The sequence below is a fragment of the Pantherophis guttatus genome, chromosome 4 (genome assembly GCF_059756535.1).
Source record: "Pantherophis guttatus breed Tessera chromosome 4, ASM5975653v1, whole genome shotgun sequence".
Lineage (NCBI taxonomy): Eukaryota > Metazoa > Chordata > Lepidosauria > Squamata > Colubridae > Pantherophis > Pantherophis guttatus.
In genome coordinates this window covers 123,615,847-123,628,472 of record NC_142066.1, presented here as the reverse complement: position 1 = coordinate 123,628,472, position 12,626 = coordinate 123,615,847, and the positions used below count along the sequence as shown (strand labels likewise).

Below are 12,626 nucleotides of genomic sequence, written 5' to 3'. Positions count from 1 at the left end.
TAGGGAGAAGAAGGGGGTGAGGAAGAGAAAGTAAGAAGGAAAGGAAAGAGAGAGGTGGTAGGTTTGAGGAGAAAGATTGCTGTACCATAAAAAAGATGAAAGGGAAGAAAGCCAACCCCAAACAAATATAAAGATATTAAGATAAAGAATGAATTGTTAAACTTTAAAGAATAAAAGAGAACAAATATGAATAAATAACAATAATTAGAAACACACATACAAACATACAATGTATTTTCTTTGAACAGAGTATTTGGCCGGTTCATAAATTTAAACAGTGTTTAGTCATTTCAATTAAATTTACAATTTCTATGTTTCCTTTTTGCCATATTTATTCCTCATCTATTTTTGTAAAAAACCAATATTACCCTTCATCCTCATCTCTAATCTTAATCAAATTCAATTTTTCCCTTCTATTCTATATTATACCCCTTCCCATTGTCATCTATTTTTATATCCATCCTCACATTGGTTAATTATGTAATATTACAGTTGTTTAATATGAATTCAACATTTTAATATAAATCAATTAGTTATATAACTACCTTTTTTGTATATTAATCAATATGAACATGAATATTCCAATTATTTCCATGCAATCCAATTTCTTACAAATCAATTAATTATATTTACCAATAATAATCAGCCAAATAATTTTCCCCATATATTCCTCCAAACCACAACTTAACCATTTCTGCTTTCAACACAATATACAATTAATAGTATCTCAATTATTACAATTCCCTGGTTAAATAGAGCTTTTTTTCTTTTGTGTTTTAAAATCTCCTCTTTTTCCCTAAATTTCCCGTTGTTTGCACCTACCTTTTTTGGTGAGGAAAAAGAAATCTGCCTGCCTAATGTTCCAACGTGCAAAGCCAACAGCCTGCTTTACTTTCTCTTTCGTTTTTCAGTATAGCTAGGGGGGGAAAAATCTGCACTTTCCAAGCAAGCAGCAGAGCTCTGAGCAAAACAGCTGAGAGCAAATCAGCTGGGGGTCGGGAGCCGATCTAAGCAAGGGCTAATTAGCCTATGCTGAAGCTCCAGGGGCCAATAAAATTACAAAAAAACACCGAACCATTTGTTAAATTGCTGGCTCGCCCGCCCCTCGCCTACCACTATTTATTGGCAATAAATAGTGGTGCGGAGGGGCAGGGCAAGCCAGCAATTTAACAAAGGGTTCAGCTGCACCACTGGCTCTAGGGCGGCCCTTTGAAGCCCCGCGGCAAGAATTTAAACAGTTTTTTTTCCTCTAGCCATCAGAGGCAGCAATAGATTGGGAGTGGGCGGGGTAAACGAACGGCCGGGCATCCAACAGAGCAGAGAGTGAGAGTGAGTGAAGGCGTGGGGGGGAAAGCGAGGGCTTTGGCGACCCCTGTGAAATGGCTGTTCGACCCCCAAAGGGGTTGCGACCCCCAGGTTGAGAACCGCTGATCTAACTGATTATCCCACAGCAAATACATCTTTCTAGTATTCCACTGCTATTACATCAACATCACCACCAACAGGATCCTACAAACTGGCCCTATACTTCATCAACTCTTTCAGTCGGACGGAGAGTTTAACAGCTAGGATGCAGAATTTACAGGAATCGGTACATCACTCATCACCACCAGATGGATTGGCACATCAGACCATTCATACTCTAGCCAACCACTGTGAGAGAGTGGCCTTGACATTATTTCCTTGGTGTTCTATAATAACATAAGACTCCTCCTACTGTTATTAGAGGACAATATAGCATTTACTACCAACAGCTAGATTTACATCTTCCTTCTCTCCAGGACTTTCAGAAGTTATGCCATCTTCTTGGCCATTCTAAGATCACCCCTTGATCACCGGATGTACTCAGCGGCTGAGTTTCTTGCTCTGCGAGACTCCACCCTCTCGCAGACCTGGCCCTCCACATTATCGAGGGCCTACCTTGATGACGGATTTTGGAATCCCGAGAGGTGGCATGTTGCAAAAAAGGGGTTGAGGGTCTTTTTATCTAATTTCTTATACAATATTTTAAAGATTTCAAATAAGGGGGTAGGTGGGAGCGGGGTGGATCATGTGGATTTGGGGGCCAACCCACAGAGGGAGGGGTTAAAATATGATTTTTTAAAGAAGATGCCAGATCCAGCACAGATTTATACCAGAGGATATGCGGATCTGGAAATGGAAGGGCTTAATACCTGTACGGAAAGAGGTTGCTCCATCAAGGTCATGGTTGGGAGGGGCAGATATGGTGGGAGCAGGGGGCCACATCATGCTAGGGGAGCATGCAACCGCTGTCTTCAAGCGGTGTCACGCTCTGACCCCCAAAGCTTTTCTCATTCCCTGGGTTGCTCAGAGTCTCAGGGCCCGAGCCTTAGGCTGATGTTATGCAACGTCAGGTCCGTGGCTAACAAAGCCCCCCTCATTTGTGAATTAATTCAGGAGGGAAGAGCGGACCTGGCGGGCATTACAGAGACCTGGTTGGGCCATGAAGGGGGAGTTCCCCTCGTAGAGATGTGCCCACCAGGTTTCCGCGCATTCCATCAGCCAAGGGCTCAGGGTAGGGGTGGAGGGGTGGCGGTTATTATAAAGGAGAGTCTTGATCCTAGAGAAACCACTGTTCCTCAGACAGCCGGATGTGAGTCCCTCTTCGTGAAGTGGGGCCACGGGTTACAGATGGGCCTGCTGATTGCATACCTGGCTCCCTGCCACATAGCAGCAGCCCTGCCTGAGCTCCTCAATGTAATAGCCCGGGTGGCGGTTGAGACTCCTAGGCTTCTTGTCATGGGAGATTTCAATCTGCCGTCCATCGGTGAAACATCTGAGGTAGCTCGGGAGTTCATGGCTTCCATGACGGCCATGGACCTGACCCAGTTAGTTCATGGCCCTACTCACACAGGGGGACACACTCTGGACTTGATTTTTGTATCTGACCAGTGGTTGAATGGTCTAGATATAGGGGATATAGTCATCGAACCCTTGTCATGGTCAGACCATTCTCTCCTTAGGCTTGACTTTCTGTCCGCTACATCCCACCACAGGGAGGCGGAACTGATTAAATGGTTCCGCCCCAGGCGCCTGATGGATCCTGACAGATTCCAGATGGAGCTTGGGCCATTTCCTGAGACTCTAGCTCACAACTCGATTGAAGACCTGGCGGCAACCTGGGATAGGATGGCCGCTGGTGCCCTGGATCGGGTTGTGCCTTTGCGGCCTCTGTCCTGGCATCGAAGTTGCCTGGCTCCTTGGTTTTCCGAGGAGTTGAGGGAGATGAAACGCCAGAAAAGATGCCTAGAGAGCAGTTGGAGAGCCAGTTGTTCCAAATCTGACTGAACACTAGTGAGGTCATATATTAAGACCTACTTAGTGGCAATAGCAGCAGCAAAATATAACTATTTTTCCGCTATTATTGCATCGGCAGATAATCGCCCAGCCGCCCTGTTTAGGGTGACCTGCTCCCTCCTCCATCTGGGAGCACGGGAAGACCCCTTGCAAGGTCGAGCTGAGGATTTTGCACAATATCTACACAATAAAATCGCTCAAATTCGGGAAGGCTTGGACTCTGACTGGGTAGGTTCAGACGAAGTGATGGAGGCGAGTCTTGAGAATGTTATTTGGGATGAGTTTGACCCTGTGACCCCTGAAGACGTGGACAGGTTACTGGGGAAGTTGAATGCAACCACATGTTTATTGGACCTGTGTCCCTCCTGGTTGGTACTGGCTTCCCGAGAGGTTACACGAGGCTGGATCCAGAGGATTATAAATGCGTCTTTGTGTGAGGGTTTCTTGCCTTCCACCTTGAAAGAGGTGGTGGTGAGGCCCCTCCTCAAGAAGCCCTCTCTTGACCCAGCTGTTCTAGCAAACTACCGTCCTGTCTCCAACCTTCATTTTATTTATTTATTTATTTATTTATTTATTTATTTATTTATTTATTTATTTATTTATTATATTTCTATACCGCCTTTCTCCCGTAGGACTCAAGGCGGTGTACAGTCAAGAAAAATATAGACACACAAACATCATAAAATTGCTAATTAAAATTATTACTTAGTTTGGTCAATTAAATAAAACCCAGAATTAGATAACATTTAAAAAATCATTCACATGTTCATATGTTTAGCCCCGCCTGTTGGAACATCAGGGTTTTGAGGGTACGGCGGAAAGCATGGAGATCAGGCATATTTCGTATCTCAGGGGGCAGTTCATTCCAAAGGGTTGGAGCCCTCACAGAGAGTGCCCTCCCCCTGGGAGTCGCCAGTCAGCATAATTTGACTGACGGTAACCTGAGTAGTCCCTCCCTGTGAGAACGAACTGGTCGGTGGGAGGCTATTGGTGGCAAAAGACGGTCTCGTAGGTACCCAGGTCCTAAGCCATGGAGCGCTTTAAAGGTGATAACTAACACCTTGAATCGCACCCGGAAGACTACCGGGAGCCAGTGCAGATCGCGTAGGAGAGGTGTTACATGGGCGTAACGAGCTGCGCCCATAATCACCCGCGTGGCTACGCTCTGGACCAGTTGGAGCCTCCGGGTGCTTTTCAAGGGGAGCCCCATGTAGAGAGCATTACAGTAGTCCATACGGGAGGTAACTAGGGCATGAGTGACTGTGCGCAAGGCGTCCCGATCCAGAAAGGGACACAACTGGCAGATCAGGCGAACCTGATAAAAGGCAGCCCTGGCCACGGCCGTCAAATAATCTTCTAAAGATAGCCATGAATCCAGGAGGACACCCAAGTTGCGGGCCCTCTCTGTGGGGAGTAAGATCTCATCCCCTATTGTCAGTGATGGTACCAGCTGACTATACTGGGACGCCGGAAGCCACAGCCACTCGGTCTTGGAGGGGTTGAGTCTGAGCTTGTTTCTCCCCATCCAGATCCGCATGGTCTCCAGGCAATGGGACATCACAGGTCTGGGGTGGAGATGTATAGCTGTGTGTCATCAGCATACTGATGAACACTCACCCCGAAACCACGGATGATCTCGCCTAGCGGTTTTACATAAATGTTGAACAGAAGGGGTGTGTTCTGTCCCCGTCTCCACACACACACAAACACAGCCAGCCGAGGGTTAAGAAAGCACTTGGCACGCACACAGGTCGTTATCTCAAACTTGGCAACAATATAAGCACCGTCTGCCAAGAGCTTTACTTCAACAGATAACATAAAATTACATACGCATTGTAAATAGTCCAGCAAAACAATATCCCTTCGGCAGCTTCAGGCATTGTTCAAGTGACTAGCCAGAGTTAGTTTTTGTTCGTCACAGAGTTTTACCAGCCACCACCCTCTCTTATATAGTCTCTGGGGTGTGGTCCAGTGACTGTTATAATCCCTAGCACGCCTCCTTAACTGCTGCAACCGTTTATCACGCTTTCGTTGGCATGCATCCAGGAACGACGGCTCTCCTTCCTCGCTCTCATCAGAGACACCTGGATCCTGGCTAATCTCCCCTTCCTTGGCCGGCATCTGAGGCAGTGCCAGAGGGGAGGGGCCTGGAGAGGGAGGCCTGGCTGACTCCTCTCCCTCATGTTCGGAGCCTTCTTCCTCCGATGAGATAGGCTCAGAGGGCAGGGCCACAACAGGGTGAGAGGACTGACCCTTGCGGCACCCCACAAATAAGGTGCCTCGAGGTTGACCTCTGCCCCCCTGCCAACACAAACTGCGAACGGTCAGAGAGAAAGGAGGAGAACCACTGAAGCACGGTGCCCCCTATTCCTAACCCCTCCAGCCGGTGCAGTAAGATACCATGGTCGATGGTATCAAAAGCCACTGAGAGATCTAATAGGACCAGGATAGAGGAGCAACCTCTGTCCCGAGCCCTCCAGAGATCATCCACCAACGCGACCAATGCCGTTTCCTTGCTGTGTCATGACCTGAAGCCCGACTGGAATGGATCCAGATAGACAACTTCATCCAGGTATCGGGGTAATTGTCGCGCCACCACACTCTCAACAACCTTCGCAACAAAGCGAAGATTGGAGACTGGACGATAATTTGATAATATAGCTGGGTCCAGGGAAGGCTTCTTGAGGAGGGGCTTCACAACCACCTCTTTCAAGGCAGTGGGAAAGACACCCTCACTCAGAGAAGCATTTATAATTCCCTGGAGCCAGCCTCATGTAACCTCCCGGGAGGCCAGTACCAACCAGGAGGGACACGGGTCCAATAAACATGTGGCAGCGTTAAGCTTGCCCAGAATCCTGTCCACGTCCTCAGGAATCACAGAGTCAAACTCTTCCCAGATAACACTCTCAAGACCTGCCACCGTCTCCTCCCCTGGATCTACCCAATCGGAGTCCAGGCCTTCCCGAATCTGAGCGACTTTATCATGCAGGAATTGTACAAAATCCTCAGCTCCATCCTTTAAGGGATCTTCCCGTACCCCCACCTGAAGTAGGGAGCGGGTCATCCTAAACAGCGCGGCTGGGCGGTTCTCTGCAGATGCAATAAGAGCGGAGAAGTAGCTAGACTTCGCCGCTCTTATCGCCACTAGATAGGTCTTAATATAAGATCTCACCTGTGTTCGGTCAGATTCAGATCGGCTTGTCCTCCAATCGCTCTCCAGGCGTCTTTTCCGACGCTTCATCTCTCTCAGCTCCTCGGAAAACTAAGGAGCTAGACGAGATCGGCATCGGGTTAGAGGCTGCAAAGGCACAACGCGGTCCAAGGCCCCAATAGCCGCCCTATCCCAGGCGACCACCAGGTCCTCAGTCGAGTCGTGAGCCCGAGTCTCAGGAAATGGCCCAAGCTCCATCAGGAACCTTTCGGGGTCCATCAGGTGCCTGGGACGGAACCATTTGGTTGGTTCTGTCTCCCTGCGGTGGGTGGAAGTGACTTGAAAGTCCATGTGAAGGAGAGAATGATCAGACCATGACAAGGGTTTGATGTCTATATCCCCTATTCTTAGATCATTCAGCCACTGATCAGAGACAAAAATCAAGTCCAGAGGGTGATTCCCCAAGTGGGTGGGGCCTTGAACTACCTGGGTCAGGTCCATGGCCGTCATGGAAGCCATGAATTCCCGAGCCGTCTCCGACATCTCACCAGCAGATGGCAGGTTAAAATCCCCCATAACAATAAGTCTGGGAGTTTCCACCGCCACCCCGGCTATAATGTCGAGCAGCTCAGGCAGGACCGCTGTTACGTGGCAGGGAGCCAGGTCCGCAATCAGTAGGCCCATCTGAATCCCCCGACCCCACTTCACAAGGAGGGACTCACATCCGGCTATCTGAGGAACAGTGGTCTCCCTCGGGCAAAGACTTTCTCTAATGATTGCTGCCACTCCCCCACCCCTTCCCTGAGTCCTTGGCTGATGGAATGCATGGAAACCTGGTGGGCACATTTCCACAAGGGGAACTCCTCCCTCCTGGCCTAACCAGGTCTCCGTAATCCCTGCCAGGTCAGCACCCCCCTCTGAAATAAGATCATGAATGAGGGGGGCTTTATTTACCACTGACCTGGCATTACATAACATCAGCCGTAGACCCAGGGTCTGAGACTCTGAACAACCCGGGAAACGAGCAGTGCTTTGGGGGTCAGAGTGGGCAATCGCTCGTAAACATCGAGTGTGCACTCCCGAAACATAATATGGCCCCCTGCAGCCGTCATATCTGCCCCTCCCACTTATTATACTAATGCCCATCGCTTCATCCCCCTGCATCCTTGTCAGATTTCTGTTCCCATCCTCCCCACCGTATCATCAGACCCATTACCCTTTTCAGTGGATTTATGGATCCCCCCAGATCCATTCCCACAATCCCTCCCAGAACCCCTTAAAATAGAACTTAAAGATTTATCTAAAAACCCCAAATCCGTCGGTTTTTTGCAAACCACTCGGGGTTCCAAAACCCGTCCTCAAGGGCGGCCCTTGATAACTGAGAGGGCCAGACATGCGAGAGGGGGGAATCTCGCAGCGCAAGGAGCTCCGCAGTTGAATACATCAAAGATAGGAGCGAGTTGAAGGAGATGAAGGATCATTTTCTTCTAAGAGTGTTAGAAATGATTAAGACAGGTAATTTAAAATAAGGGAGGAAATAGATGTTAAAGGAAGACCAGTATGTTACAAATGTCAATACATCGGAACATCATTGCCCTCTCACGACGATGGGAAGTCTTGTGGTTGTAGTAAGTCCATCCAAAGGAGGTGGGGGTAGAGGTCTCAAAGGGTCGTCCTCTCACAGCGACCAAACCATTTGAAACAAACAAAGAGAAGGTGGTCTATCTCCCCATAATCCAAGACTCTTGATGTCTGTATCTCCTCCAGTCCTGATACCAGCAATGGCCGAGGATTAGATCAAAAAAGTAAAGCAGAGCCACTGGACAAAGTATTTAGGGTTAAATAATCAGGGTAATCTTGGGGAATAGGTGGTAAGTAAAGCTGCAGATTGATCTAAGATTGCAAGTTAACGGTGAGTGGTCGTAATAGACCTAGATCTGATAAAGGAGAGAGGGACAGTTGAGGGGGAGAGTAAGTCATCATCTCCAGTTTGTAATCCTGAGTCCCTATCCATCACCTTGCTCAGGCTACTTAGTTCAATTAGTTTAATAAATCCTCAGATTTTCAAGAAAGAGGAGTGCAACAGATCCCTGGAGGTTGAAGGGATCCTAACATTTATAGCCTTTGCAGCATTGCCCTCTCCTCTATTAACAACGAGGGCTTCCTTGCAGCCTCCTGGTGTTGCCGTCACCGTTGCTGCCATTAGAGCCATTCCCCTCGCCATTGTGGAAACCCCCCTTGCCATAGACATCATCGCCGCCGTGTTTCTACATGCAGCGCCTATTAGCCCAGGCATCATTATCAACACCCTATCCGGAATCGCTGTTGCCACCGTCTCACCAACCATTTCATCAGCTGTATTAGACTCAGTGGTTGACCCGGTCATGAGCCAGGCTTTCATGTTGACATCCTCCGCATCGCCCTCAGTCTTTTTACTGACAAGCAGCTGATCTTCGGGCTCGGCTCGGGTTTTATCCTTGGGCTCCATCCACAGCTCTATTGAGCCAAAAATACCTCAGCTTGCTGGGAGGGGGGTCTGTGGATGGTTAATTGACCCCCACACTCTTGAAAATGTCAAAACATCTCCCTCCTAGCCTCGGAGTTTCAGCTCTGAGCTGCCATTTTGTTTTGCAACTGTCAACCTTATCCTTGTTTTATGGCAAAGATTGTTGAGAGTGTGGTGGCACAGCAACTCCTGCAGTACCTGGATGAAACTGTCTACTTAGATCCATTCCAGTCCGGCTTCAGGCCTGGTTACAGCACTGAAACGGCATTGGTTGCATTGGTTGATGATCTCTGGAGAGCTCGAGATAGGGGTTGCTCCTCTATCCTGGTTCTATTAGATCTCTCAGCGGCTTTTGACACCATTGACCATGGTATCTTGCTGCGCCGGCTGGAAGGGCTAGGAGTGGGAGGCACTGTTCTACGGTGGTTCTCTTCCTATCTCTCTGACAGGTCACAGTCTGTGTTGGCAGGAGGGCAGAGGTCGACTTCAAGACACCTTATTTGTGGGGTGCCGCAGGGGTCGGTCCTCTCACCTCTTCTGTTCAACATTTATGTGAAGCCGCTGGGTAAGATCATCTGTGGTTTTGGGGTGAAATGTCATCTGTACGCTGATGATACTCAGCTGTACATCTCCACCCCAGACCACCCTAATGATGCCCTTGCAGTGATGTCCCAGTGCCTCGAAGCCGTGCAGATCTGGATGGGGAAAAACAGGCTCTGACTCAACCCTTCCAAGACTGAGTGGCTGTGGATGCCGGCATCCCGATATAGCCAGCTGATACCATCACTGACTATTGGGGGCGAGTCATTGGCCCCCACGGAGAGGGCTCGCAACTTGGATGTCCTCCTGGACACGCGGCTGTCTTTAGAAGAACATATGGCAGCCGTGGCCAGGGGAGCTTTCTATCAGGTTCGCCTGATTCGCCAGTTGCGACCCTTTATAGATCGGGACTCCTTACGCACAGTCACTCATGCCCTCATCACGTCCCGTCTGGACTACTCTAATGCTCTCTACATGGGGCTCCCCTTGAAGAGCACTCGGAGGTTCCAACTGGTCCAGAATGCGGCCGCGTGAGTGATATTGGGAGAGACATGGTGCTCACATATAACACCCCTCCTATGCGAATAGTATACAAATATTGAAAATTTAGTTTTAGTTTAGTTTATTGTCCTTGCACCCCACACAACAAAATTAAATGCCACCTTCAGCATACATTATACATATAAAAACACATATCCTTCACATTCAATACAATTAAATTGAAAATATTGCATTAATATTGCACTATACTGTAGAATTAAAATAGTTACTGCTCTGGGATAGAAGTTGTTTTTCAGCCTATTTGTCCTTGTTTTTATTGTACTGTCAATGTACTGTAATTGTAAATGTACTGTCTGCCAGATGGTAATAGTTCAAAAAAAGGGTGCCCAGGATGAGATGGATCTTTAAGAATGTTTTGAACTTTCTTAAGGCAGTGGGAGCTATAAAGCTCTTCCAAAATGGGGAGAGGGCAACCAATGATCCTCTGGGCAATGATGTTAACCCTCTCGAGTGCTGTCCTATCTGCCACTATGCAATTGGCAAACCATACATAGGTGCAGTAAAATATTGATCCTAATGAAAAATATGTGGTATTTGGTTCCTACTTGGACTAACATTGATGTTATTCCTCATTATCAATATATTTTGGGATCAAACTGCATATTACTGTATATTAATCATTATCAAGTCACTGAATTCACACATTGTTATTGAGATAAATGCATGGGTTTTTACTCTGATCTTGGATTAACATCTGTGGAAGAAAGATGTAAATATTTTAATCCAGCCATGTCATTCCTGAAATTTTCCTTGCCATGTGTGGAGGTTTAGAATAGAAGATGAGTTTATCTGGCATCAATGTAGGAATGTCCAGCAGGAGAAAAGTGAAACTTGGAGAAAAAATAACAACAGGAGAAAATGTGAATCTTCCTACATATACCAATTGGAGATTTATTAATGGTTTTTTTTCCATCATTACCACTACTTCTATTTAAAAGACCCCTGTTTTAAACCAGAAATAGTCATTATCATTTAGAGAAAACTAAAGTAGGCAGACTGATGGCTTCTGGACATTTTGGAATTCAGTTCTCATCAGTCTTAGGTACCACAGCCAACAACAAATTTTGGAGGCATTGCAATCCAAAATATAGAGAAGGCACCAAGCAAAAGCTTTAGTGGGTTAGATGGGCAGTATTGATGAGGAAAAGGACTATAGACAAATATTTCTATTTTGATCACTATTTTCCAAGTTTGGCAGAATTCCAGAATTCTCAATTGAATTGATTGAAGAATAACAAATCTCCATTTTAGGGGCTGGACTGAACTATTAATCTGGACATTGTTATCATTTTAATAGATATTTTCATTAATTATGTTTCGTTTAAAAAATAATAGATAAAGCAAAATTATCTTCATAATTTTGACACACTGAAGTATGTCAAGAATGTCATGAAACAGAAAACAGTATACCAATAGATTGAAAACTCCCTTTTTATGACCCTGTAATCCCTTAATTCAGGGTAGAGTTCAGCAACTAGATGGAGCTGAACACTTGCTGGCTGAATGTCTTCCTGATGTCACACAAAGTTCACATAAGATATATTTTCTTTGTGCCTAGGAGAGAAACGTCTGCCATTATCTAGTACTGAATTATCACCTTCCAAATGAGAGACCACTATGCCTCCAGGCAGCTCAAATACCAACAGATTAATTAATTAAACTGTTTTTAAAAACCTCTTTGTATTATTAAAGTGAAAATAATTGTGTGTGTCCCCACTAGTAAGTGTCCCGTTATGATCATTCTATTAAGAAGGAAAAGTGGGAGAAGGATGATGAGAAGAATCCAATACAATATTTCATGGTTATGTCTTATATGTTCCATAATGTAATAAAATATTTATGATATACTCAAACTAGAAGGAACCCTACAGACACTTTGAGATTTTTTTCATTGTTCAGCATTTTACAATTTAAGAGGCAACAACAAAGACACAGATTTGACTAACCCTTTCTAACAATAGATCATATTTTCGCAGTTTGGAAACATCACCTGTTTTTGATATTCAAATTACATGCCACTGCAATTTCTGTTTGGTTAGCATGGAATACTAAAAAGGAGGTTCAACCTGTTTTGGAAATTGAGACTGAAACAGCCTTACAGCCTAAGGGCAAGTTGCAAATCCCATAAAGCATTGTCAAAGGCTCCTGGTTAGTGTTCCATACACATGTTTAATGTCTCCCTCCCCCGAATCACAAAAGTCAAATACCTTGACAATATAAGCGAGTTTGAATGACAACAGTTGTTGGAATTTTTTCACTATGCAATTGGATCATAAAGGATGAAGGAAAGATGAAAAAGGAGGTATGGAAGCAAACAAATTTGAAAAGGAAAATTGCTAATAGTTGTAAACTTTGCACAAAGAGCGAACAAGTCATTGTGGATTACTTGCCCCATGAATTACTGATCAAACTGCATCATGATATAGAATTTTCAGTTCTTTTCATCTGTCATGCCATACTTTTAAACCTAGTTCCAAGGTTTAAATACATATTTTTGCCAGAAGAATTCTTTGCCAGAAGAAATTCTAAATGCAAGGCTTTTTTTTTTAT

At 45.9% G+C, this 12,626-nt stretch overlaps 1 pseudogene; it reads left to right on the top strand.

The window, feature by feature from the left end:
* Positions 1-2,490: 2,490 nt before the first annotated feature.
* Positions 2,491-11,634, top strand: LOC148114336 (uncharacterized; annotated as a pseudogene).
* The last annotated feature ends 992 nt before the right edge of the window (positions 11,635-12,626 follow it).